Raw genomic sequence first — 26748 nt, forward strand, 5'->3', positions numbered from 1 at the left:
GTATTATTGATGCCTTCATCTCCCTGCAAAAGGAAAAAGAAATTCCTGCAAGTGTCAGAGGGTCCTTTCAGCAGATATTTTCCTGGTGTTTCTCATCATAGTAGGGAAAATGAAGCTTTAGGTTAACATGTAGCATCGGAAACAATGCACCAAGGGTCTTCAGGTCTGAAGCGACCCTAGGACACTATGTCTTCTCTGGGAGGCTTATATTCCAGTGGCAGGTGGCCTCACAGTGAAGTCATAACTGAGGAGCCCACACTGGCAGAAGGCCTGTGAGCCAGATTTCCAACAGATTGGAATGATCTCTGTGTCGCTGATCAGGAGGTCAGTAGGTAGACACAAAACACGGCACACATGCCATGCTTTTGGTCTGCCTCAGTGTCCGATGGTGGACTGGCTCTTGAAATGGCATGAAATGTATTTGTCATTTGCTGGGTTTTTTTGCCTGTCCCCTTGCTACTTTTAGCATAGTTTTCCTTTTGGCTACCTCCCTTTGCATATAGTCTGGATCAGACTATAAGGTCCCAGCATGAAAGTTGATGAGAATATTAAGCAAAGCTAATCTAGCATTCTTTTCCAGAAATTAAACCCAGAGCAAAGTGATGTAGAACACAAAATAATTGGAAGTAATCCTTCCAATTGAGGAATGGGGTGACTTTTTTCCTATCTGCTCAAAAACAACCACAGCCCCACAACCAAACAAGCCCCACATCCACCAATACCACTACCATCAAAAATGCTCAAGGTGTTAGCTGATAGACATGGGCTTCCCTGATGGCTTGGATGGTAAAAAACCCACCTGCAATGCAGGATACCTGGGTTCAATCCCTGGGTCAGGAAGATCCCCCGGAAGAAGGGAACGGTTACCCACTCCAGTATTCTTGCCTGGAGAATTCCATGGACAGAGGAGCCCGTGGGCTACAGTCCATGTGGTCACAAAGAGTCAGACACAGCTGAGTAACACTTTCACTTTTCATGAGGAATTTGCATAAATGTGATGATTCCTGAACCAGAGCAAATGTAGTATGTACTCCTGAACCAAAGCATAGTACTATTCTGTACTATGATGAATGCTGCTGCTGCTGCTAAGTTGCTTCAGTCGTGTTCGACTCTGTGCGACCCCATAGACAGCAGCCCATCAGACTCCCCCTGTCCCTGGGATTCTCCAGGCAAGAACACTGGAGTGGGGGTGCCATTGCCTTCTCCGTGATGAATGCTAGGGCTAGTCATTTTGTTTTTGAAAACAATCAAAAAAAAATAAAAAATAATCAAGTCAGTCAATTAAAGAACTTCACTTTACAAATCATATCAATGCTAAGTTTGTAGTATTAAATACAAAACCCCTTTAGGAATAAGATCTTTTAAAAAATCCTGTTACCAAGCTTTGGAAGATACCCAAGCACGATCTTTAGCACTAAGTTTTCTGGCTTTTGCCGTAACGTGTCAGCCCATTCTTACAAGTTGCCCTCTCTTGCAGTACTCTGGCTGCAAACCTACTGCCAGCCCTTCTTGGTCCATAAAGGCTCCACCACATGGTGGAGCTCTGGTTGTGCCTTTAGTGAAATCGCTAGCGTTTCCTTTTTAGGAAAAGGGTTGACAAAACATGAAGTTTAAAACTACTAAAAGCATCCACTCCTGATCTTAGGGGAAAAAATATTCTCTTTAGTGTTTTCTTTACATCCCTCTGTATCGTTCTCCTGTTTCAGAGGCCGGCAGGTGCCCTTGACTTTGGTACTTGCAGCTGCAACCCCCAGGACCCAAAGGTGGAGACCTGGCACAAACGGCCTGATTCTGAACTATCAGAGGCTGGCTTGAAGATAGTATGAATCCTTTCTCACCTCTGGTGGCTCAGAAGGTAAAGAATCCATCTGCAACGCAGGACACCTGGATTCGATCCCTGGGTCGGGAAGATCCCCCGGAAGGGAGGAAGTGGCAACCCACTCCAATATTCTTTCCTGGAGAATTCTGTGGACAGAGGAGCCTGGCAGGTTACAGTCCATGGAGTTGCAAAGAGTCAGACACGACTGAGCAAATAACATTTTCACTAACACTTTTCTCACCTGTTTCTCTTTGTCCATTCACAGCCCCTGTCCTCCTCTCCCAAAAGAATCACTGGGGAATTTCTAGCACGCTCCAGCTTCCTGACCAATAGCTTGCTCACTTGTTCTGACCAACCTTAAATAAGATGTATGATAAATAAAAACAGTCTGATGGAAGGAGTCCTAGGATGCAGTGATTCCAATTTAGACTCCAAATCTGCAGAAAGCACATAGTCCAAGAGTGGGATAGCAGTGTCTTTTGCCTGTGGGGAGCCTGTGTTTCCTCCTGAGAGAAAAGTCCCCTTAAGGTGGAGGAAGCTCTAGTTTACACCTGGAGCAAGTCTGGCCTTGTGATTTCTGCTAGATAATGCACAGGAGGCAGAGAATACTTCAGTTGAGCTATATGAAAAGGAAATTATAAGTGATTATTCAAGAAGTCTTATTTTCTTTTTATTATGAGACTTTAAAAAAAAAATTAATTCAGGATGCCAGTGTCTTGGAATCATTCAGTTTCAGTGTATTCATTTACTATTGGTGCAAAACAAATTACCGCAAACTCCCAGGCTAAAAACAATACATTTCCTGTGATTGTGTTTTCTGATTCTTGTTGTGTATAAGAAAGCCATCAATTATCTCAAAGTTTCCACACTTCAGGAGTCCAGGCATATCTTCACTGGAGCCTGTGCTCAGGTCCTTGGCTCACAAGACTGTTAAGGTGTCCACCAGCCTACACTGTGTGTATGCTAAGTGGCTTCAGCCATGTCCGACTCTTTGCGACCCCATGGACTGTAGCATTCCAGGTTCCTCTGTCCCTGGGATTCTCCAGGCAAGAATACTGGAGTGGGTTGGCATGCCGTCTTCCGGGGATCTTCCTGACCTGGGATTGAGCCCTCATCTCTTATATCTCCTGCATTGGCAGGTGGGTTCTTTACCACAATGGAAGCTCAACTGGGGATGAATCTGCCTCCAAGCTCATATGTGTTGTTGGCAGAATTCATTTCCTTGCAGTAGGAGGACAGAGGTCATGACTTTTTGCAGACTGTGGGCTTGAGGCCACCTGCAGTTCCCTATGTGTGGCCCTCTTTGTAGGCAGTTCACAGCATGGTTGTTTTCTTGAAAAGTAATTTTTGATATGAGAAAAGGCTATTAAATTATCTGTTACTTTTTCTAGTTGTGAAAGTTATTAGATTTTGACTGCAGTGTAACAAATTTCCATGAGCTGAGTGGCTTGAAGACACCCACTTATTGACTCAGTTTTATATGCCTGAAGTCTGGGCATGGTGGGACTGGGTTCTATGCTCAAAGTATTACAAAGTTGAAATTGATACGCCAGCAGGACTGATTTTTCTTCTGGAGGCTCTGAAGGAAAAATCTGCATCTAGATTCAATGGTTGTTGGCGGAACTAATTTCCTTGTGGTTGTAGGACTGAGGTTCATGTTTCCTGGCTATCAGTCAGCCAGGGACCACTCATAGCTGATAGGAGCCACTCACAACTCCTTGCACGTGGCTTCCATGGGCAGTTCACAACCTGGGGTTTTCTTCTTCCAGGCCATGGAGAAAATGACTTTCTGGCTTCTCCCTGTAAAACCAGGCAAAAGGAAAATAATCTTCTCACTTTTAAAGGGTTCAAGTGATTGATTAGGTCACACCCAGCCAGATAATTTCCCTTTCTTGAGATTGAATGATATGGATTCTTCATTATATCTGCAAAATGTTTTCCCAGCAGCCCTTATGTTAGTGTTTGATAGAATATCTGGGAGAAGGGATGTATACACCAGGGGTTGTCTCAAAATAGTAGTTTTCTCATAACTTCAGCTGTTCTGATATGAGTACCTTAGCAGGGTGATTGGCTGTCTCCAGTGTACTCTGTCTTAGGAGGAGTTATAGAGAGTTATGGGGTGGTAAAGAATCTGCCTGCCAATGCAGGAGACCCAGGTTCGATCCCTGGGTCAGGAAAATCCCCTGGGGGTAAGCATGGCAACCCACTCCAGTATTCTTGCCTGGAGAATCCCATGGACAGAGGAGACTGGAGGGCTATAGTCCATGGGGTCTCAAAAAGTTGGACATGGATGAAATGACTGGGCACGCACACATGGAGAGTTACAGTGTTCACCTTCTGCACCCTCCTGGGCTGAGTCAGAGGACATGAGAGCTGGAAAAGTTGTTAAAGATGAAGGCCAGTCTATGGGAGACCATAAGAGGTGGGGCCAGAAATGAGTCACACAGAGGGTGGCCCTTCTGTCTCTGGCCAACACCTTCTGACTTCTGGGCCAGCCTTCAGCCTCCTCCACTCAGCAGTGCTGCTGCTTGGTAGGGCTTTCACCAGGCTGAGGGAAAATTAGTAAGTCTTTAATTTTACTAAAAATTTTATTTAATTAAAGTCCTATTTTTTTCTTTGTCTTTTTGGTAGTGGCGAGAGATGAGCTAGCCAAAGTGCAGCAAAATGATTTGTATGATTTTTCCAGAATTATTATTTTTTTTTGGCAAAGATGTAATATAAGTCTTTTGATTTCTAGATCAGGACCTAAGTATGAAAGATCATGCTCTCTAGAGCATTAGATCCTTTAAGAGAAGGAAAAATAAAACCATGTCAAAAGTGAACATATTTTGCTCCAACTATTTCAAGTACTTAGTCTGCTTTTGACAGCAGGAGAAGGGGGCAACAGAGGATGAGGTGGTTGGATGGCATCATCAACTCAATGGACTTGAGTTTGAGCAAGCTCCAGAAGTTGGTGATGGACAGGGAAGCCTAGCATGCTGCAGTCCATGGGGTCACAGAGTTGGACATGACTGAGTATCTGAACATCAACAAAGTCTGCTTTTTAGTTATTATTCACTAGTGTTCTTAAGAAAGTTCATTGCCATTTAAATTTTCAGATTTATGTTACAACTTCCCACCCCAACACATACCACATACTTGGTAGTGGTGATGAAATTTAGGCACAGTAGGGTCAGATGTCATTCTTACGGTCACTGACATTTCAGTGACTGTTGGGATGGAGCCACGGAGTCCCTGAATTTTTAATCTGTTTTATCACCTTAGTTTCGGACATGTTCAGAAAACATTGTGAGCATGATAATTATCTTTCCTAATGGATTCATAAGTGTAGTTATAGGGATTATTAAGAATTAGTAGCAGGATCAAGAAAATGGATAAATATGTAAAAGCTGTCATTTAGTGATGACTGCTATGTGCTGCCTGGCACGCGGAATCACTTTCTCTAATTCACTCATCAAGGTAGATATTATCCTCTCCATGCCACATGTGGATAACAATTTTCAGAGAGATTAAATAACTTGGTCACAGCCAGAAATCTATGAAAGGGCAGAAGTATAATTTGATTTCAGGACTCCCTAGGCCAGGTTCATTTTGCTGTGTGCCTGTTAGTAAGCCACTTCAAGAGCAAGTGGATATCTTTTTCCCACCACATCAGAATGATTCTATTCAGAGATGAGATTTTACACTGCTGCTAAGAAGCTCTAAACCTGGAAATGGGAATGGACTGTAGGCTTGACACTGTCAGTCATTTTGATGAAGTTGGGTGAGTCACTTTGTTAAGTTCTCTAAACCTCCGTTTCCTTGTTGGTACAACAAGGTGATGGGACAAAGTGATTCCCACTGGTGGTGACTGACCTGAAAGGCTGGCACGCTTACACTGAGATTAATTTGCCTTGCTTTGTTTATTCAATCACTTCCTTCCTCCCTCCTCCTGCTGTTTATTTCTGTGCCTGTTACCATTTCCCCTGCTGAGGCAAACATTGGTGTGGCTACTATCCATATCACTATGCTGCTGTTGCATTTAGCGCTGTGGTGACAGCCTGCAGTATCACTAGTAAGTTCCATGACAATCCCGTCTCTTATTTGGATTTCAAAATTTCTGTGAGATCAGTTGTTATTACCTTGATTTTTACAACGGAGAACTCAAGTATTTGGAGACAGTTTTAAAACTTACTAGAGATCATGTGACTAATCAGTGGTAAGTACAGAATTTAAAATGGTCCTCAGAGCCTGAGATCTTTATCATAACTACCAATGTGACATGTATTAGATTCTCTTTATCCAGTGCTAGCTTCCAGAGAAAAATAATCTTTTAAACGTGACTTGATAAAAAGTGGACTTTCTAGGATGATGGACTCTGTTTTGCCTGTGACTTAGGCTCCTACTGGTACACAGAGACATACTCCTGCAAAAATGTGCTGTGCTCAATCGCATCTGACTCCTTGTAGCCCCATGGACTTTAGCCCGCCAGGTTTCTCTGTTCATGGAATTCTTAGGTGAGAATACTGGAGTGGGTTGCCATTTCCTTCTCCAGGGGATCTTCCCCACCCAGGGACTGAACCCTCGTCTCTTGCCTGGATGGGCAGGCAGATTCCCTACCATTAACACCACCTGGGAAGCGTGGGAGTATGGTTACCCAGATTTGAGAAACCGGGGAGAGAATCAGCTCCTGGAATTTCATTTTTCAGCAGATCTTTACCAGCCTCTGTTCTCTGACAGGCACTGTGCTAGGGGCTGCAGATGCAAAGATGAGTAAGAGTATCCCTGCCCCAAGGGCAGTAGGGGACCAGGCAAGGGAGGAGGTTCCAGCAGCTGTCTGGCTCCTGCAGAGGAAAGCTGGGGGCTCTGGGTCATCTTGCTGTATCTCAGGGAATGATGTACAAAGCCGGTCAGTCCTCAAACCTAGCTACAGAGAGAGGCTGTCCAGTTTGGGGCTAATAGTGATTTCTCTTTGAAATAGAAAGATTTAACTGTGGGCCTGAAACACAAAGGGGGTGTGGAGGCAGCTGGTAGGAATGAACTTTCCCTGAGGCACTGAGAAGAGTGTGCTGAAGATTATTATCTTTCAAGATGGAAATGATCATACCGCTCAGAAACCCAGAGGCCTGAAGCAGGGCTGGGAAGCCAGAGCCCTTCTATTCTGACCAGTCAGGGAGTGTGTGTGTGTGCAGCTGCGCATGCACGGGAACATGTATGAATTAGCATGCACGCACATGTGTGTCTTTATATTTGTGCAAACATATGAATGTGGGTAGGTGTGTATGTGCCTGTTCTTGTGTGTATGTAAAGGTGTGCAGGTCTGTGCATGGTGTTCACATGTATATTGTGTTTGCAGATCTGTGCACCTGTGTGCATGTGCTCTGCAGAAGGGAAGCTTGCAGAATGTATTTCTGTTGATGGAGTCAGATGCCTATTTGTTCTTAGTCAAGGATGGACAGATACTAGGAAAGCTATGAATGGATGTGGCTGAACCCATAAGAGTAAAAAAGCAAGGCATGTTTTGGAGATGAACAATATTTTTGATGTCTCATGTTTCCCAAAAACAACTTGCACAGCTGAGAAATTTAGCCACCAAGATCCCCAAAGTATGTGAAGGAGTGGTTTGGAGGGAAAAGGAGTGTATCCCGTGAGCATCTATGCTTTCTATAACACAGGATCTACATCTCTGCATGCCCCCTACTTGCCGGAAACATTGCTTCCTTTGTCTGAACTTGTTTACAACAGATGCCTTATTACAGACTGGGTTTTAATTGTCCTTGTGAACACTGGAAACGAAATGAAGGCAGCGGAAAAACAACAACAAACAATATCTATCTACAAATAGTTTTAAACAGAGCCAGAAGACATGATACATTCATTTCAAAGGATTTTAGTTTGATAAGGAGGCTGGAAGCCGGGCTTTTTCCTGAAGGGGTTAAGTCCCTGGGGCATGGATAATTACGATGTTCGTTACACACACAGAGCTGTAAGAATCTGTTGTCTTTCTCTCTGGTTGATGATTTTCTATTCCAGTGAGCTTCTGTGAAAACAGAGCTTTTATATCTATTTCTGAAACTGATTTTAGGCCTTTTGCTTTCAGCATAAACCAAAATAGTGTGTTTCAGGTACTGGTTTGATAAGAGCAACATTCCAGACCTAGAATACAGCCTATGTGTTTATTTAGAATCGAGTGAATTTTCATCTGGGTACATAAATGCGATGTTTTGTTAAAAAGAAAGTGCCTTCTTTCCTTCTTGTACAGTTGATTTTTTTTTTTAAATGCTAAATGTTAAATGTAAATCTGAAGTCAGACATCATCAGGCTTTGGATGGCTCATTTGTAAAAGGGTCTCTGGTTCTCAGAAAGCAGTCTTTTTGTACAGCTTTGACAGGCCTTCTGGAAGCCCCAGAACAATTGTGGCCCAGGCTGCAGTGGCAGCTGCCATGGCCCAATCCAGCTTTCAGGGCAAGAAGTGCATCTCTTAGCTACGTAATCAGTAACTCTGAGAACCCACCAATAAGAAGGAGTACCAGATATGTCCCGCCTTCACTTCATTTGGCAATTGATCATGTTAAAGTAGCTTAGAGTCATGGAGCATTTAGTCTGTACTTCGTGAAAAGTAGTATTTTGGGAAAAATGGGAGAGACTGAATATCTCGGTGCCTTTGGGTTCTGAGAGCACCTTGCACAGTCTAACATACATTGGTGCACGCACGCTTGCTCAGTCGCTCAGTCATATCTGACTCTGTGACTGCATGGACTGTAGCCCACCAGGCCACTCTGTCCATAGGATTTCCTAAGGCTAGAATACTGGACTGGGTTGCCATTTCCTTCTCCTGGGGATCTTCCCGATCCAGGGATCGAACCCATGTCTCTTGCATTAGCAGGCAGATTCTATACCACTGAGCCACCTAGGAAGCCTGAAATACATTGATATTAAAGATAAACTCCATGTGCAGCCCAGGAAATATCCTTGACGCTCCATGCTTGAGGACAAAGGACTCCAATCAATAAGACATTAGAATACTCCTGAGTGTAGGGAGGAGGCAGGGGAAAGAAGGGAGGTTGGAAGGCCTCTGATGGATGGGCCAGGGAACTTCTCTGTAAGCAAACATGAAGAGCAGAGCCAGTTAAACTTCAAAAAAAGGTATTCAAAGGACAAGCAAGCTGGGGTGGCTTCCACAGTGAGGAAGTGGCCCAAAGGCAGAGGGCAGAAAATTAATCACTGAAAATGTCTGACCATCAGCAAAATTGTGGACAATTCATGAAAATCTAGGCTAGATGCTGATTTATGGGTAGAGGTGAATCATGAATCTGGAACAAGGGAAGGAAATGCAAAGTCAGGGAAAATGGGATTAAGACTATGTTTGGAGGACTTCTCTGGTGGTGCTGCGGTTAAGACTGCACCTTCCAGTACAAGGGATATGGGTTCAATCTCTGATCTGGGAGCTAAGATCCTGTGTGCCTCACAGCCAGGAAAAAAAAAAAAAAACATAAAACAGAAGGAATATTGTAAACAGATTCAATGAAGACTTTTAAAATGGTCCATATAAAAAATTCTTTAAAAAAAAAAAAAAAAAACCTTTTCAGGTGGTTGGTGGCTGCAAGCCAGAAAGAGGTTTTCAAATGGGCGAGAGGTCTCAGATTTTCTTCAAATACCTGATCAGTGTCACTGCTGTCTTCCCTTTGGGAGGGAGCTTTGGGGGCCCTGAGTCACACTGGTTAAGCTATAGAATTACATTGCTGGTGGAGATGGGATTCTTGGTGTCTCTGGCTGTTGGAGCCAGAAGGAACTTTGTATATCATCTCATTCAATCACAGATGTGGAAACTGAGGATCCGCAAGGTGAGAAGACTAAAGTCCACTCAGCCAAGAGGTGGCAGAATTGGTGTGAGAATGGACCTCCTGGTTCCTGTTTTGTTCTCTCTCTCTCCTAAAACAAAAAGTTTTCCTATTCCTCTGAAACAAAACTTACATTCCCTCTAGTGACCAATGAGCGTGATTGATTTTTAATAGATAAGACACCTGTCTAAACACTAACAGAAAACACTCAAGTTGCTATTATTGATTTCTGCTCACGCTTCCGGGTACCGCATCATCTGAAACCAGGAGGCAGCATTTTCACCCTGGGAATGAGTCCAACCACCCTGTGGGTTTATACAGTATGCCACACAAATAGCAGTCAGGTAAACCTGATCCAACAGGTGCTCCCATAATAGGTTCATCCAACCTCCAAACCTATTTACTTAAATCTTGCTTAGAGATATGAAACCATGACTTTCCCCTAAATGGTTCATCTGTTCTCTATTCTCTGAGCTCATCTGAGCCATTACCCAGTGATGTGCCAGAATAAACTGAAGACAGGCAGTTCCCATCACACACATGACATGGAACATGCAGTCTGGCAGGGAGAGCTATTTGTGTAAAACCACCAATGTTTATCGGGAACACATGGTAAAAGGGCTATGAGCTGATCAATGATTTCTTCTCTAGTATTTTTATGCATGAAATCTCAACTTATTACAAGCTTATGGACTAATGAACAGCTAGCTAGAAAGTTTAGCTCCAAATAAGCATGCTACCAATAGCATGAGTATAAGAAAGTTCTCATTTATGGCTTTTTAAAATGTGTCTCCACTTCCCTGGTGGCTCAGATGGTAAAGAATCTGCTTGCAATGTGGGATACCCGGTTCAATCCCTGAGCCAGGAAGATCCCCTGGAGAAGGGAATGGCAACCCACTTCAGTATTCTTGCCTGGAGAATTCCATGGACAGAGGAGCCTAGCCAGCTACAGTCCACGGAATCTGCAAAGAGTTTGGCACGATTGAGCAACAAACACTGGCTCCTCACCCCTTAGTTGTTTGACTTGAGCTTGCCATTTTCTGTTGTCAAAAGCACTTATACAAGCCAGTTAACTCCACAGTCCTTACATTTATCATTGTCCTTGAACTGTCAAAGTTCAGCTATTACAAAAGCCAATGCTTCCTCTTCCATTACACTCAGCCCAATCCACTTCTATGAACATTTTGGTAAGTTAGGGCATGACACCACCACTTTACAGATCTAAGCCAGTTCTCAGACCCAGACTTACTGATTGAGGTGGAAGCAGGGTCCCCTTGAGGAAGAACGTATACAGTCATCATTCCCATAATCTCCCTCCAAAGGCACCTTCCAAGGATATTTTGACATTTTGAGAGTTTTTAGGACCAGATGTGATCTGAGATTTAGAAACCCAACAGTTTTTAGAGTGGTTACAGTGATTAGAGACCAGGAGATAAACAGAGTCCTGACCCAAGTCTATCTGTCTATTTGTGCTGGATCTTAGTTGCGGCACGTGGAATCTTGTAGGTTGCAGCATGTGGGATATAGTTCCCTGACCAGGGACTGAGCCTGGGCCCCCTGCATTGGGAGCTCAGTGTGTTAGCCATTGGCCAGCCAGGGAAGATCCTGGTCCAAGTCTCGTCATTGTTGAGTTTGTTGGGTTTATGGATCCGTTCTGTGGGTATTGACTCATTTTGCTACTGCATGATCAGTATGGATAGACTTAGCAGCTGGTTGTTATTGTTGTTCAGTCACTTAATTGTGTCCAGCTCTTTGTGACCCCATGGACTGCAGCACGCCAGGATTCCCTGTCCTTTACTATCTCCCAGAGCCTGCTCAAACTCATGTCCATTGAGACAGTGGTGCCATCCAACCATCTCATCCCCTTCTCCTCTTACCTTCAATCTTTCCCAACATCAGAATGTTTTCTAATGAGTTGGTTCTTCACATCAGGTGTCCAAAGGACTGGAGCTTCAGCTTCAGCACCAGTCCTTCCAATGAATTTTCAGGGTTGATTTCCTTTAGGATTGACTGGTTTGATCTCTCTTCTGTCCAAGGGACTCTCAAGAGTCTTCTCCAACACAGTAGTTCAAAAGCATAAATTCTTCGGTTCTTAGCCTTCTTTATAATCCAACTCTCAATCCATTCATGACCACTGGAAAAGCCATAGCTTTGACTATATGGACCTTTGTTGGCAAAGTAATGTCTCTGCTTTTTAATATGCTTCTAGGTTTGTTATAGCTTTTCTTTCAAGGAGCAAGTGTCTTTTAATTTCATGGCTGCAGTAACCATCTGCAGTGATTTTGGAGCCCAAGAAATTAAAATCTGTCACTCTTTCCATTATTTTCCCATCTGTTTGCCATAAAATGATGGGACTGGATGCCATGATCTTAGTTTTTTGAATGTTGAGTTTTAAGCCAGCCTTTTCACTCTCCTCTTTCACCTTCATCAAGAGACTCTTTAGTTCTTCTTCGCTTTCTGCCATAAGGGTGTTGTCATCTGCATATCTGAGATTATTGATATTTCTCCCAGAAGTCTTGATTCCAGCCCAGCATTTCTCATCCTTTACTCTGTATATAAGTTAAATAAACAGGGTGACAGTATACAGCCTTGATGTACTCCTTTCCCAATTTTGAACCAGTCCATTGTTCCATGTCTGCTTCTAACTGTTGCTTCTTGACCTAGATACAGGGTTCTCAGGAGGCAGGTAAGGTGGTACTCTTATATTGGTTCCCTAATCTATGGAGTAATAGCTGTTATTGTAGGAAAGGCCAAGTGGAAGCCCCAGAAGCTGTCCCCCTGCTTCCCCCAACTCCCAGCCCAGCCAAGATGGTAAATTACACCCTAGGAGGAATCGATGGGATTAGAGCCAACACGAAAGCCTTAAAGGATAGAGTGGTGGTTATCATTTTTGTCTCCTTTCCATTTAGTTGTATGGAGAAGGCAGTGGCACCCCACTCCAGTACTCTTGCCTGGAAAATCCCATGGATGGAGGAGCCTGGTGGGGTGCAGTCCATGGGTTGCTAAGAGTCAGACATGACTGAGCGACTTCCCTTTCACTTTTCACTTTCATGCATTGGAGAAAGAAATGGTAACCCATTCCAGTGTTCTTGCCTGAAGAATCCCAGGGACGGGGGAGCCTGGTGGGCTGCTGTCTATGGGGTCGCACAGAGTCAGACACGACTGAAGCAACTTAGCAGCAGCAGCATTTACTTGTATTGCTTTTGTGTTAGTTGCTAAGTTGCTTCTGACTTGTTTTGACACCCCATGAATTGTTGCTCACCAGGCTTCTCTGTCCATGGGATTTCCCATGCAAGAATACTGGAGTGGGTTGCCATTTCCTTTTCCAGGGGATCTTCCTGACCCAGGGATTGAACCTGTGTTTCCTGCAGTAGCAGGTGGATTCTTTTCCACTGAGCCATCTGGGAAGCCTTGTTTAATTGTAAAGCCTCCATGGAACTCCTATGGGTTGTGGTTTGTGTTTGGGTTTGACATAAACTTAAGCAAATGATAGCCCTAATTGCAGCTGGTGTTCTGGATAGGAACTCTTACTAGAACAGTCTCAGGAATTACATATGTGACTATTGCCTTGGTATTTTCCCCCAGTTATTAACACAGAAGATCCAGAAAAATTGTATTAGGTAAGAAGACCAAAAACCTCCCTAGTCTAAGCTTCATTAATGCCCTTGTTTATGGCCACAGTGCAGTTCTCATAAACCCTGATCAATTCAATATCCTGAGGAATGTCACATTGGTCCATTATATTGGTAACAATACACTAATTTGGCTTGATGATCAGAAAGTGGCAAGTACTATGTATTCCCTGGTAAGACACACGTAGGCCAGAAGATGAGAATAACACCAGTGGAGATTCAGAGACCTGCAGGATCAGTGGAAATGTTGGGTCTCTGATGGTCTGGAGTATATTGCCATTCCTCTGATACAAAGGGTAAGTTATACCACCATCTGGTGATGTCAACCAGAGAGCATTCGTGGTGGAGGAGGCACCCGCCCACCAGGGTAACGAGATGACTGGTCCAGTGGTTATCGGTCAGTGCTTGTCCGCAGCCATCCTAGGGCTTGGACAAATGCAGCCGCCCACGTGGCAGGAATGGAGGTGCCTCACAGGTCCCGAAGCTCGGGCACTGTCACTAAAACTGATCTTCAGTACTTGCAGCTGTGCTTATTGCCCAAGCTTCCAAAAACATCATCACCAGAGAGCTTACTGCATATCTGACTTAACAACAGACCCATTTGCTCCTTATACCTAGTCCAAGATGGTGTGCAACTGCAATATCTACAGAAGACTTAATACTTACTGATAGGGGAACAAGATAGAGCCCCAACAGCTATGACCAACCCCACTGCCATACTCCATCTAGAATGAAATAAATGGAGCAAAATCTTCCTGAATAATCAATTTTTTTTTCTGTTTGTGTCCCTTTTCTGGAACATGGGAGTGGACGTGTGTTTTCGTGCTGATGCTTTTGCTGTGTGTTCAGACACTCCTGCTCTGGCTGTGCTTTGTATTTTTTATTACTTAACTCCTCTGGGTTATGCTTTGCCCTGTGTGCTCTATTTTTCTCCCCTGTCCTAGATTTTTTCCCTTCCAGGAAGACTTTACTATTTCCCCTTAAAATTTCCCTAGATGCTGGTCTCTTATATCTATGTATAAAGTAGAATAATTTATGAAGATATATGTGAGATTGAAATTCTTTTGTTTTCCCTTTCTTTTCCATCCCTAGAAGTAACTGGAAACTGCGTATTCATTTGAAAAGGAAAAATTACTTATAGTCTATTCAAAATATTTTGGAATATATTTATGTACAGTTTGATAATCATATAGATGGTGTGGCCATCCTAATTTAAATAACCAGCTTACCCATGCTGCAATATTATTTCTTAGGTTTTAGAGACACAGCCTGATTCTTTATAAATAATTGTACTGAATTGATTATTCAGGAAGATTTTATTTCATTCTAGATGGATTTGCATCTGTTCTAAATCAGTGAGTAGCAATTCAAAAGAGCTACAGCTTGATTTCCAGTATCAATCAGAATTCAGAAAACCAAAGCCATACGTTCCATGTAGCCCCTGTGCTGATTAATCAGTTAATAGTGTTATTTAAGTACTGTGTCAGAGAGAGAAGAGCATACCCCCATTTCTCCTTTAGCCGTGTACACATATCTATAGCCTGTGTAATGATGTGTGTGGTGGAATCAATCTCAGGCAATTAAGCTCCCCTTCAATAGTATCTTTAAAGTGATGAATACCAGAGTGTGTTATAAATGGCTGATAAAATGAGTGCTGCAAAAATTCTACAAGAATGTAAGTCAAATGGAATAACTTGAGATCCGATTTAAAGTACACAATTGAAAGAACCTATTATCAAAGGAGCCCCAAAGAGACAGTTTCAAAAGAGAAGTGCATGGAAAGATCCTAGCTTATGTGTTAAGCCAGCAGAGTCACAGATGACTCCATTACCAGTGGACTTCAAGATATGTCATCTATAAATACCATATGATATCACTTATACATGGAATCTAAAGTATGACACAAATGAACACATCTATGAAACAAGATCTCACTCAGATACAGAGAACATACTTGTGGTTGCCAAGGGGAAGAGGAGTGGAGGGGGGAAATATTGGGAGTCTTGGGATTAGCAAATATAAACTATTACTATTATATTGGCTTCCCTGATAGCTGGTAAAGAATCTGCCTGCAATGCAGGAGACCCCGGTTCCATTTCAGGGTTGGGAAGATCCGCTGGAGAAGGGATAGGCTGCCCACTCCAATATTCTTGGACTTCCCTTGTAGCTCAGCTGGTAAAGAATCCGTCTGCAGTGCGGGAGACCTGGGTTAGATCCCTGGGTTGGGAAGATCCCCTGCAGAAGGGAAAGGCTACCCACTCCAGTATTCTGGCGTGGAGAATTCCATGGACTGTACAGTTCATGGGGTTGCAGAGAGTTGGACATGACTGAGCGACTTTCACTTCACTTCAAACTTTTATATATAGGATGAATAAACAACAAAGCCTTCCTGTATAGCATAGGCAGCTATATTTAATAGCACGTGATAAACCATAATGGAAAAGAATATGAAAAAATGTATGTGTATAACTAAGTCACTGCTGCCCAGCAGAAATTAACATAATGTTGTAAATCAACTACACTTGAATAAACTTTTTAAAAGATGTAATCTAATAGAAAAGTTGAGGGAGACTCAGCACTGTTCCTATGTCAGTTTTAAAATATGATATCAGAGGCTATTTATGAGAACATTTTAACCTGTTTATAATGAGACATCAAAAGCTATACTCTTTCCAAGGAATCTGCTAACTCTTAATCTATTAATATAAGAGAATGATAAAGTGATTTAGACTCAAGATTTATAGTTCTTATTTTTACTTTATTGTTAAGTTTAACTTTAAGTCATATATTTGAGAAGTTTTTTCCTCATCTCTCATAGACACACAAGCACATGCATACACACTATTTTGTGAATAACATTTAAAGTTTCATATTCACTCTGGTATTCTCTTATTTTCCATGACATATACTTTTAGACATAATCAGATTTTTATAAGCAGTTTAACACTATTATTAAAAATAAACTTAAAATTTTCATTAAAATGCTAATATATTTCTTGCTGCTGATGCTAAGTCGCTTCAGTCGTGTCCGACTCTGTGCGACCCCAGAGACGAAAGCCCACCAGGCTCCCCCGTCCCTGGGATTCTCCAGCCAAGAACACTGGAGTGGGTTGCCATTTCCTTCTCCAATGCATTAAAGTGAAAAGTGAAAGGGAAGTCACTCAGTCGTGTCCAACTCTTAGCGACCCCATGGGCTACAGCCCACCAGGCTCCTCCATCCATGGGATTCTCCAGGCAAGAGTACTGGAGTGGGGTGCCATTGCCTTCTCCGAATATATTTCCTACCACATAGTAACATTATCAGAAGATTACAAAGTTCTCAGTGATCTCAAATGTCCATTTATTTCATTTTATGAATATTAATTTCAAATATCTTATATTTAAACACCAAATAATCCTCAAAATTAATTCTCTAGTATCCATATATGAAAGATATAGTGTCAATTTTGATAGAGTATTTTTGAAGTCTCATACTTTTAATGTTAGAAAAGATATTTTAGAAAATATAGGCAAAGCTTTTAAAATGAAATCACATATGAATTGTTCCTAAGTGTATCTCCCACATAAATTTGAGGTTTCACAGAGAACTTGAACCATAGCCTGTTCAGCTTTATGTTGCCAACACCCAACCCAGTACTTGACACATAGCAGTATGAATATATATGGAATAAAATAAAGTCTAATCTACAAATTATACTTACTACATCCATCACATGTTTTATTTGAGGGTGATTACTTAATTTTGGAATCTTTTCCCAAAGTATAGAACTTTTTCCTTGACTCAGATAAGCACTTATTTGTCTGCAAAGAACATGATTCCTGATGACTTAAAAATACAAAAAAAATAAAATAAAATGCCTCACGATTCCAGAAGCCCATCTTCATGGAACTTGAAAGCCTAAACCAGAAAAACAGACACTAGCAGGAAGGAGCAGCTCCTAGGAAAACATGCTGAAGAGTGTGAAAATGCTCCCAAGATTTGTGTCTAACATAAGATTCACTGACTAGAAGGAAACAGGGTTCATTTTAAAGCCAAGTTTCTGGTGTGCAAACAGAGAAGATACAAGGGGTGGAAGAAATGAAGAAGTCAAGATGAAGGAAAGGAATGGATTCCCATAGAGTAGAGGAAATAGCGGGATAGTGGCAATTGAAAAAAGTGGGACTCAAGTTCAAATGACATCCCTATGCTTACCTTTGTGATGCCCCAGGGCATCATTGTGCCACAGTAAAGTGTAAGATTGAGGAAACACTAGGTATGCAGATGGATCCTTATACTACATCAGGAAACATTTAGAGAGGAGGCAAGCTAAATTCCGTTCTTTGTGATTGTCTCAAAGCACGTCAGTAGTCAATGTCATGCTTAAGGCAACCCAACAGCTGTCTGTGGCCCATTTTCCATTGTTCAGAGAAAAGATAATCTGAATAGGGTACAGTGCAGATGTTAGTAGAGCTGTAACCGGGTATTGCATAGAAACTGTCCTACACTATGATCCAAAACTTCCCCAGGCGCCAGCAAACACCTCTCTCTGCACTCCATGCAAATTGGGGAAGCAAAGGATTTTATATGCAAATGTTGCTGAGTTGTGTGAGAATAAACATTAGAACCTTGGTGTAACTGGTTAAAAAAAAACAAACAAACAGTCATGAAGTTACAGAACAATTTTTCATCTTTCTCCCAGACCCACCCCAAACAGTTTAACCATTTAAATATAATAGTTTTTTTCAATACTGATGAAATTGGCCTGTTTCGGCAAAGCTTGCTAAATTCTAGCCTAGAAGGGGCCAGTGAATCAAGTGCCTGAGGGTTTGAGAAGAAAAAGAAAAGCTGACTGCTATTATATGTGCAAATATTTTAGGCTTCAACAAACTGAAACCCCTGATGATGGGTAAATTCTGTTCTAAAATTGTCACAGGTGTCATCACCCTTGCTGTACGGTTTTATGGACTGTGAACTCATAAAGGGACATAGCATTGTTCAATTCCCTTTACATTTTGTCACTTAATTTCTTGATCCCAGACCCCAGGGAGTGGATGCAAGTAAACTGCCCATCCAGAGAAAGGGCAGAGGAAATTGTTCTGGGTAGGGTTTTAATACCAGAAATCCCACCTCCTGGGAAGCTGTCAGTCCCTGCAAACCAGGATCTTTTTTTTTTTTTTTTCTAATTTTATTTTATTTTTAAACTTTACATAATTGTATTAGTTTTGCCAAATATCTAAATGAATCCGCCACAGGTATACATGTGTTCCCCATCCTGAACCCTCCTTCCTCCTCCCTCCTCCCTCCCCATACCATCCCTCTGGGTCATCCCAGTGCACTAGCCCCAAGCATCCAGTATCGTGCATCGAACCTGGACTGGCAACTTGTTTCTTACATGATATTTTACATGTTTCAATGCCATTCTCCCAAATCTTCCCACCCTCTCCCTCTCACCAGGATCTTGTTCACTCTAGTTCTGGTTTATTTGTCCTTTCTTTTCAGGGATAATCGGAGAAGGCAATGGCACCCCACTCCAGTACTCTTGCCTGGAAAATTCCATGGACAGGGGAGCCTGGTAGGCTGCAGTCCACGGGGTTGCTAAGAGTGACACACAACTGAGTGACTTCACTTTCACTTTTCCCTTTCATGCATTGGAGAAGGAAATGGCAACCCACTCCAGTGTTCTTGCCTGGAGAATCCCAGGGACAGGGGAGCCTGGTGGGCTGCTGTCTATGGGGTCGCACAGAGTCGGACACGACTGAAGTGACTTAGCAGTTCAGGGATAATTTGCAGATGTACAGCAGAAACCTAAGAAATAGTGAAATGTAGTTGATCCAACCTAAGGAGCATAATCTCAAAAAACGAAGAAATGAATAGGATTTTGATATGGGATGGTGATTCCCAACCTTGGCTATGTGTTAGAGTACCGTGAGTTTTCAAACCTACCTGTGTCCTGCCACCAGGAGCCTTGATGTAATTGTTCATGGCCGTGACATAGATAAGTTCCTCAGGTGAGTCCAACATATAGCCAAGATTGAGATGCACTGACATAGGCTGACTTCATGAAGCAGATTCCTATAGAGCACCAATTACTGATAGAAGGACGTTTAAATTTTGCTATTGTTGTAGCCACGAGTTCCGGGAAACAAACTCACTCAGAAGGACAATGCAGATAGTGGGGTGCAGTTTATTACACTGGCGGGGCCAAGGCAGAGCCTCCTCTTAGCCAAGGACCCCGACCAGCATTTGTGAAAATCTTTTATACCCCATGTGTATGTGTCTGAACCTACCACCCCAAATTCCTTGAGACTTACATAAACCAATGAAAATACAATCCCAATAACCCCATCATTCACGTGCTACGTGCTCATGTGCTCAAACAGTCAAACAATTAGCCAATAAACCTGAGGTTATACTCAGATAGATACAGAAAAATTTATGGCCTGTCTGGAGGTGATTGGTGTATGTTTTCTCTTAGGCGATGAGTAACCTAGATACGATCTTCAAGGTTCCCCTGTCTGGAGGGGTCTTATCCTTCTGTTGTTTTCATAGGCACTAAACACAGAGTTCAGAGTCCACTGGAAAGGTAGCCGAGCATGATCAGCATGAACAGGCCTAAGATGGAGTCCAGGCCCTATGAATTCCTTCTTCACTATTTTTGATATAAGGAATCACACAAAATAGACTGTAAGAAAGACAACATTGACTAGTTGTACAGAGTTCCCATTTGATTTTCAACAAAGGAAACCATGTATTTATTAATCTACAATAAACTATATTTAATAAATAATTATAATTAATAAATAAACCATTTAGTTATTAATCTGATTCATTGCAATTGAATGACCTGAATTATGCATTATCATGGATCAGCCTTTTTAAACACATGACCCTTTCATATTTCTCAACTAATAGTTCAGTTCAGTCGCTCAGTCGTGTCCGACTCTGCGACCCCATGGACTGCAGCACGCCGGGCCTCCCTGTCCATCACCAACTCCCAGAGTTTACTCAAACTCATCTGCATTGAGTCAGTGATGCCATTCAACCATCTCATCCTCTGTTGTCCCCTTCGTCTCCTGCTGCTGCTAAGTTGCTTCAGTTGTGTCCGACTCTGTGCGACCCCATAGACGGCAGCCCAATAGGCCAACCCATCCCTGGGATTCTCCAGGCAAGAACACTGGAGTGGGTTGCCATTTCCTTCTCCAGGAAGGATGATCTTCTCCTACCTTCAATCTTTTCCAGCATCAGGGTCTTTTCAAATGAGTCAGCTCTTCGCATCAGGTGGCCAAAGTATTGGAGTTTCAGCTTCAACATCAGTCTGTCACGTGAGTGTATGCTCCTCGGTTTTTGTCTCCTCACAACAAAAATTTGGAATGATGGACATTAAAGCCCCCTCGGTGTGTCACAGCTCTCAGGTCTTGGGTAGACTGTGTTATAGCTCTCAGGTCTTGAAAGGACCATGTTATAGCTCTTAGACAAATCAGTGTTACAGCTCAGTGTTACAGCTCTATTTTATTTAGAAGATAGCAGGAAAATCCATCTTCGAGGCGTGAGGGCACGTCGATCCAAAGACGTGAAGAGAAGAGTGCCCCAGCGTGCGGGAGAGAGAGCGAGCGAGCTAGCTTCGGCTCCTCTTTTTATATGTTTTTCTCTTCCTGGGCCTGTACTATGTAAATTGGGCCAGCCAGGAGTGTTGTTTGTTTTACCTGAGGTCCTCTCTCTGGTACTTGGACCTTCCTTTGTTCTATTTTCACAGGCTTTTACCTTCCTTGTCTTTTAGCCACCACCATTTTGGACTCCTTTTCCCTATTCTACCTACCTAACAAGTCCTTCCAATGAACACTCAGGAGTGATTTCCTTTAGGATGGACTGGTTGGATCTCCTTGCAGTCCAAGAGACTCTCAAGAGTCTTCTCCAACACCACAGTTCAAAAGCATCAATTCTTCAGCGCTCAGCTTTCTTTACATTCGAACACTCATGTCCATACATGACTACTGGAAAAACCATAGCCTTGACGAGACGGACTTTTGTGGGCTAAGTAATGCTTCTGCTTTTGAATATGCTGTCTAGGTTGGTCATAACTTTCCTCCAAGGAGTAAGCATCTTTTCATTTCTTGGCTGCAATCACCATATGCAGTGATTTTGGAGCCCAAAAGACAAAGTCAGCCACTGTTTCCACTGTTTCTCCATCTATTTGCAATGAAGTGATGGGACTGGATGCCATGATCTTAGTTTTCTGAATGTTGAGCTTTAAGCCAACTTCTTCACTCTCCTCTTTCACTTTCATCAAGAGGTTCTTTAGTTCTTCTTCACTTTCTGCCATAAGGGGGGTGTCACCTGCATATCTGAGGTTATTGATATTTTCCCATCAATCTTGATTCCAGGTTGTGGTGACAATATACAGCCTTGATGTACTCCTTTTCCTATTTGGAACCAGTCTGTTGTTCCATGTCCAGTTCTAACTGTGCTTCCTGATCTGCATATAGGTTTCTCAAGAGGCAGGTCAGGTGGTCTGGTATTCCCATCTCTTTCAGAATTTTCCAAAGTTTATTGTGATCCACACAGTCAAAGGCTTTGGCATAGTCAATAAAGCAGAAATAGATGTTTTTCTGGAACTCTCTTGCTTTTTTGATGATCCAGCAGATGTTGGCAATTTGATCTCTGGATCCTCTGCCTTTTCTAAAACCAACTTGAACATCTGGAAGTTCATGATTCACGTATTACTGAAGCCTGGCTTGGAGAATTTTGAGCATTACTTTACTAGCGTGTGAGATGAGTGCAATTGTGCAGTAGTTTGAGCATTCTTTGGCATTGCCTTTCTTTGGGATTGGAATGAAAACTGACCTTTTCCAGTCCTGTGGCCACTGCTGAGTTTTCCAAATTTGCTGGCATATAGAGTGCAGCACTTTCACAGCATCATCTTTCAGGATTTGTAATAGCTCAACTGGAATTCCATCACCTCCACTAGCTTTGTTCATAGTGATGCTTTCTAAGGCCCTCTTGACTTCACATTCCAGAATGTCTTGCTCTAGGTGAGTGATCACACCACCGTGATTATCTGGGTCATGAAGATCTTTTTTGTACAGTTCTGTGTATTCTTGCCACCTCTTCTAATAGCTTCTGCTTCTGTTAGGTCCATACCATTTCTGTCCTTTTTTGTGCCCATCTTTGCATGAAATATTCCCTTGATATCGCTAATTTTCTTGAGATCTCTAGTGTTTCCCATTCTATTGTTTTTTCTGTTTCTTTCCACTGATCACTGAGGAAGGCTTTCTTATCTCTCCTTTCTATTCTTTGGAACTCTGCATTCATATGGGTGTATCTTTCCTTTTTTCCTTTGCTTTTTGCTTCTCTTCTTTTCACAACTATTTGTAAAGCCTTCTCAGACAGCCATTTTGCTTTTTTTGCATTTCTTTTTCTTAGGAATGGTCTTGATCCCTGTCTCCTGTACAATGTCACTAACCTCTGTCCTATGTTGGTTGCATAGATATTTATAATTGATATGTCTTCCTCTTGGATTGATCCCTTGATCATTATGTAGTGTCCTTCCTTATCTCTTGTAATATTCTTTATTTTAAGGTCTATTTTGTCTGATCCAGTGATTGCTACTCCAGCTTTGTTTTGCTTCCCATTTGCATGGAATATATTTTTCCATCCTCTCACTTTCAGTCTATATGTGTCTTTAGGTCTGAAGTGAATTTCTTGTAGACAGCATATATATGGGTCTTGTTTTTGAATCCATTCAGCCAGTCTGTGTCTTTTGGTTGGAGCATTTAATCCATTTGCATTTAAAGTAATATTTATATATATGTTCCTATTGCTATTTTCTTAACTCTTTGGTGTTGATTTTGTAGATCTTTTTTCTTCTCTTGTATTTCTTGACTATATAAGTCCCTTTAACATTTTTTGTAAAGCTGGTTTGGTGGTACTTTTGCTTCTATGAAAAGCTTTTTATTTCTTCATCAATTTTGAATGAGATCCTTGCTGGATACGTAATCTTCATTGTAGATTTTCCCCTTTCAGTACTATAATATATTCTTCCATTACTTTATGGCCCACAGAGTTTCTGTTGAATGATCAGCTGTTAAGCCTATGGGGTTTCCTGTGTATGTCACTCGTTGCTTCTCCCTTGCTTTTAATAATTTTTCTGTGTGTTTATTCATTTTTTGTTTGATTAGTATGTGTCTTGGCATGTTTCTCCTTGGGTTTATCATGTATGGGACTCTTTGTGCCTCTTGGACTTGATTGACTATTTCCTTTTCCATGTTGGGGAAATTTTCAACTATAATCTCTTAAAATTTTTTTCATGCCCTTTCTTTTTCTCTTCTTCTTCTGGGACCCCTATAATTTGAATGTTGGTGCATTTGACTTGTTTCAGAGGTCTCTGAGACTGTCCTCAGTTATTTTCATTGTTTTTACTTTATTCTGTTCTTCAGAAATTATTTCCACCATATTATCTTCCAGTTCACTGTTTCATTTTTCTGCTTCAGATATTCTGCTATTGATTCCTTCTAGAGTATTTTTAATTTCAGTGATTATGTTGTTTGTCTCTGTTTGTTTATTTAATTCTTCTGCTGCTGCTGCTGCTAAGTCGCTTCAGTCGTGTCCGACTCTGTGCCACCCCAGAGACAGCAGCCCACCAGGCTCCCCCATCCCTTTTGTTAATTGATTTTTGTATTTTCTCCATTTTGTTTTCAAGGTTTTTGATTATCTTTTTATTCTGAATTCTTTTTCAGATAGTTTGCCTATTTCCTCTTCATTTATTTGGACTTCTGTGTTTCTAGTTTGTTCCTTCATTCGTGTAGTATTTCTCTGCCTTTTCATTGTGTTTTTTAACTTATCATCTTGGAAGTTTCCTTTTCCCAGGCTTCAAGGAAAGTTGATTTCTTTCCTTGAAGAAGGTTGAATTCTTTCTTCCTTTTGGTTTCTGACCTCCTAAGGTTGGTCCAGTGGTTTGGGTAAGCTTTGTGTAGGGTGAGATTTGTGCCTAGTTTTTGTTTGTTTTCCCTCTGATGGACAAGGCTGAGTGAGGTGGTAATCTTTTCTGCTGATGATTGGGTTTGTATTTTTGTTTTGTTTGTTGTTTAGATGAGGCATCCTGCACAGGGTGCTACTGGTGGTTGGATGATACTGGGTCTTTTATTCAAGTGGTTTCCTTTGCATGAGTTCTCACTATTTGATACTCCCTAGGGCTGGTTCTCTGGTAGTCTAGGGTCCTGGAGTCGGTGGTCCCACTCCAAAGGCTCAGGACTTGACCTCTGGCTCTGCGGATGTGCAGCTGAGGGTAGTGGCTGTGACTGTGACACACATGTGTGGCAAAGTCCTCGTCATACGTCAGGCTTGGGACATACCCCGCTTGTCTGAATATGGTTGTAAGAGTCGAGCTGAGGCTCATGTAGGACGCCACAATGAGGAACATGAAGTGCAGGTCTGGCACCGCGTTGAACGCAGTCTGAATAGACTCTTTGCAGCAGCCTTGAATATTCGTCCACAGCCACAAAGAGGTGCATGAACAGTATGCTCAGAGGCTGCAGAAGAGGTTGTATTTTTTGTTAAAACATTCTCTGTCCCTCTCCATGGTAGGAATATTTCTCTCCACCCAACTGACTTTAAGCTTGACCATGGGACTTGCTTTGGCCAATGAAATATGAACACAAGTGCCATGTATCCCTTTCAGAGAGTAGCTTGAAGCACTGAAATTTACTTCTGCCTTTTTTTTTTCTTGACTAGCAACATGTACTTAATCTTACCATATGTAAGTTACAGCTCAAGGTTTTTTTTTAAGCCATGAATATTTTTCTTGCCCCTTTCCCCCCCAAATCTCCTGCCTTCTTGAGCTTTAACATTTTTGAAACACTTCTTACAGGCTCTTAAAAATATTTGATTTTACTTTAGAATTTTTATGACATCTTCCATGTTATGGTCCTCTCTTTTTAATATATGAATTCATCTTAATGTTTCTAATGCATTTTCTCTGGTTTCCTTAACCATATTTTTTTACATTGGAACTAGTCCTTCATGTCAGAATTTCATTTTAGATATTCTTATCCTTCTGGAGCTTTAGTTTCTTTTTTGGGGGGCCATTTGAAATACATATATAATTTTTAAATTTGAATTTGAACTTTGATTTCCCAAACCTTTGACTTCAACGGATCCATAGCTGGTATTGTTTCTCTTGTTGTTCAGTCACTCAGTCATGTCTAACTCTTTGAGACCCCAAGGACTGCTATGACATTATAAATTTCAGGGTGCTACTCTAACTTTCTGCAAGAATTCTTTCACTTCCTCATTAGGAATCAGTTCTCTCCCAGTGGCTTCTTTGTAGCACTGATAAGGAAATCAAAGGGTAGATCTGATTCTGTGACTTGTTCTACAAGGGGATCCTTACTGAGTGGTGGGCTTCTGCCCTTGGGAGGATCTATGTGGGTGACTCTATGAAGCTGAAATACTGGGTGTCATAGCTGATGTCACACAGAGGACTGCATGCTTGAATGAACATCATACAGAGATGAGAATCATCCTTGATCCCACCTCAAAGAAACACTTGGTCTGGACATAATTTTGCATCAGTAATAGTGGAGGCTACAAGAGCATGGAGGCTTTTTCTCAGCCCTTGTGCTTATGTGCTTAGTCACTCAGTCACGCCTGACTCTTTGCAACCCCATGAACTGTAGCCTGCTAGGCTTCTCTGTCCATGGGATTCTCCAGGCAAGAATACTGGAGTGGGTTGCCATTTCCTTCTCCAGGGGATGTTCCCAACCCAGGGATCAAACGTCTGACTCTTGCATCTCTTGCATTGGCAGGTGGATTCTCTACCACTTAGCCACCTGGGGAGCCCTCAGTCCTTGTATCTGAGGCAAAGTAAGAGTCATAATATTCCAACAGGTGGTGGTGGTTGTTGAGTCACTAAGTCTGTGTCCAACTCTGTGATTCCATGGACTATAGCCTTCCAGGCTCCTCTGTCCATGGGACTTCCCAAGCAAGAATACTGGAGTGGGTTTCCATTTCTGTCTCTAACTCCAACAGGGTAGAAGCATCAATACCCAGGCTTCTACATGTTGTCTGTCTTTTGGCTATGGTACAAGACTCTTTCTTTTGTGGGAGAGAAAGCAGGGTCCTGGGAGCACATTCTGGGGTAACTAGATCCTGGTGGGGACTTAGGAGCCCCTCTCCCTCTCCTCCTTCACTGAAGGGTTACATTTGAGTTCCATTTCCAGAGATGAAGTAAAAGTAAATTGAACTGGTCTTTTGAATACCTGTAAGAATCCTTAGAGTATTGGGGACATATATGGAGAATTTCAGACAAAGGCCATGAAAAATAGAGGCTGCATTTTCTACTCAACTGTAAATTGAACCATCTTAGTTACATAATTTTAGGCATATCAATCTTATTATAGACTCCTTTTCTTATTAATTTTCCATAGATTATGAGCATCACTTTCATCACAATGAAAGTGTTATTGCAGAGTAGTTATAAATCTATAATTTGTAGTGAAATAT

Source organism: Bos indicus x Bos taurus, chromosome 24 (assembly GCF_003369695.1).
Source record: "Bos indicus x Bos taurus breed Angus x Brahman F1 hybrid chromosome 24, Bos_hybrid_MaternalHap_v2.0, whole genome shotgun sequence".
NCBI classification, from domain to species: domain Eukaryota; kingdom Metazoa; phylum Chordata; class Mammalia; order Artiodactyla; family Bovidae; genus Bos; species Bos indicus x Bos taurus.